Source organism: Dipodomys ordii, unplaced genomic scaffold (assembly GCF_000151885.1).
Source record: "Dipodomys ordii isolate 6190 unplaced genomic scaffold, Dord_2.0 Scaffold248, whole genome shotgun sequence".
Taxonomy (NCBI): Eukaryota; Metazoa; Chordata; class Mammalia; order Rodentia; family Heteromyidae; genus Dipodomys; species Dipodomys ordii.
The window spans coordinates 282735-285361 of record NW_012267464.1 but is presented as its reverse complement, the minus strand read 5'-3'; the positions used below and the strand labels follow the sequence as shown (position 1 = coordinate 285361).

The following is a 2627-nucleotide window of genomic DNA, read 5'->3' as shown; positions in this document are numbered from 1 at the left end:
TTTTTTTTCTATTGTTTATTCAGAGTTTAGATGGTCAAAGCACCCTTGGCTTGTGGCCCAGTTAAATAAACACACACATAGAAAAAAATATGAAAACTGTGAATAAATAAAATACATTTAGAACACTTATGGGACTGTATAACAGGTTCATATAAAATAGTGACCCATATTACTTCAGTATTTCCAAGAGTAGCCTGAAAAGGGTCTTCCGTGTACCATACATATATAGAGTCCTAAATTCATATTTAATAATTTAATATGTATTTTTATACATGGAAATGTTTCTGGAGACAAAGAGGTTGGATAGAGAAGGACAGAATAGAAAGATAAAAGAGTGACATTATTCAAGATGCGTTGTATTTATAAACTGACATGTTTAATGGTAATGTTCTTTTTTTGCACAACTACAAAGAGATAATAAAAGTAGAACTAAAAACAAGAAATGTGTATGGAGTTCTAAATTTCTTCTTTTCATAGGCACAGAACCTGGCATTTGTTACAGGGGGAGTTAGGGATGCTCATTCGGTCTAGCGGTGGCTGCAGTGCACACGTAGTACAGGCGCATGGCATCCTCAGCCCAGACACTGTGTGACTGGAAGAACACTGCCTCCTTGTGGCCACACTTCTGGCATGGGTGGTCTTCGGTCCAAGGCAAAGTGGGGTCCTGGGACACATCAGCGATGATCTGGGTCAGCTCCTCCACTTCGTGCTTGATTTTGTTGACGTTAGATGTAACTGCTGTCTGCTTCCTGCTGGTAGTCACAGTTCCGGCACGCGCACAGCAGGATGCGGTTCTCCTTGTCTTCCTTGGGGTACAGCATGTTGTTACATTCCTGGCAGAAGTGAATACCTACAAAGCCCAGCAGGTTCCATAGTTATGCACTGACCGCCTCCCTGGCTTGGGCAGACTGAAGTTCTAAATTTCTTCACTCTCCTCTCTGCCCTTCTGTTTCTTTGATGGTTACGTTTGAATAGGATTGAATCTTTTAAGGCTTCTAATCTCAGATGAGATTAGAAGTGATCTCATCAGTGTTGGGAAAGGTACTTCCAGAAGAGACGAGAGGAGTTTGCAGCAGATGACCCAGTGCAGTCGTGGTCCAACTCACAGAATATATACAGGAAACCATTGTCCACAACAAGAGATTCAGTCAAACTCAGTCAATGCAAAATGAAGTATCTGTAGTCATATATAAGGAACACTTCTCCAACAAAACTCCTTCTTGACACATAGGAAGTAACACAACTAAACACAGATGTAATATTATTTTCTTTTCTACTCAGAATTTGTCCAGAAATCAAAATCAGCAGGAGCATCCCCGAGAGTGTGCTACAAATTCAAAATTACAAAATCACCTCAGATCTAGTGAGTTAACAAGTGATCCCTGATAGGTTTAGGAATTTGTGTTCAGGAGATGAGTATAACAGATACTACATATACGATTTTACTCCACAACACATTTAAAAGCATTTTTATTTAAATCATATTTCTCAGAATTTATTTGTTTCTCTATCTCTTTCTCTGTCTCTCTGTATCTCTTTTACACATACAGAAAAATGACACACACACACACACACACACACACACACAGAGCCCTGTGCCAGTCCTTTATTATTAAAGAGGAATTGACCTAAGCTCTGAATGAAGAAGAGTTTTTTTTAAACTCACAGTTTTAGGTGCAAAATTTCCTAGATGCAATAAACCTCATCTTCCTGTACTCAGGCAAGGCCAGTTCTGTCTGTGTAACAATAATATTTATAAATAGAAAAACAGCTGCAAGTTGAGATGGACAAGCATATGATTGTCTTCACATTAAAACAAGTGAATATTGTGTGACTCATTTCATGAGAGCAGTTTTAATACTCTCAAGGAATGGACAGCCAATGGTCTAATAATTTCCCACAAGGCACCTCTTTGCAGGGCTAAATTGGGTACATTGTGGCATCAGCACAAGCCTTCTCTATTTGTTCACAATTACCAGGTGATGTTCTGCCTTACAACAAGTCCAGAATCTTTGGAGACAGGAACTAGAGACTGAAATCTCTGAGACAAATAAGCAGAAACAGGTTGTTTTGGATTGGGACTGAAGACCTTTAAAGATTGCATGTTAGTTTAAAATAAGCAGAATTATATATATATACACACACACACTCAACATGTGTATATGTATATAATTATGTACAAGTATTTACACTAGGGCATTTCAAGTCAACATGTCAGTATATGAATACAGCACATCTTCATCAATTTCAGATTTCCATTACTCCAAAGAGAGAATTTTAAAGAAATATTAGATTAATTTGCTATAGAAATATGGTACGGAAGAATAACAAGATATTAGTGGATACAAAAATTGCTACATTGAATATATATTCACACTTTCATGTATAAACATTTCTGTCATTTTTCTTTTCTATTATAAAGGCCATTAAGACACTAGCTGTAAGAGAAAATTTTGTTCTCCCTGTCAATTCTTTATCCTAAGTCTTAATAGGAAGTTTCTAGAAATCAGAGTTTCTAACACTTATAGCAAACATCCCTGAACAGATGGGAACTATGATATCAGATGCATCTTCAGGTAGCTCAACTCTGTGCACTGATTGGTCAACTCCCTTGAGGATCAGTGCTG

The 2627-nt window shown here is 37.6% G+C and overlaps 1 pseudogene; it reads right to left on the bottom strand.

Annotated features, from left to right (window-relative positions):
• Positions 1-508: 508 nt before the first annotated feature.
• On the bottom strand, positions 509-872 carry LOC106000862 (annotated as a pseudogene).
• Positions 873-2627: the final 1755 nt, after the last annotated feature.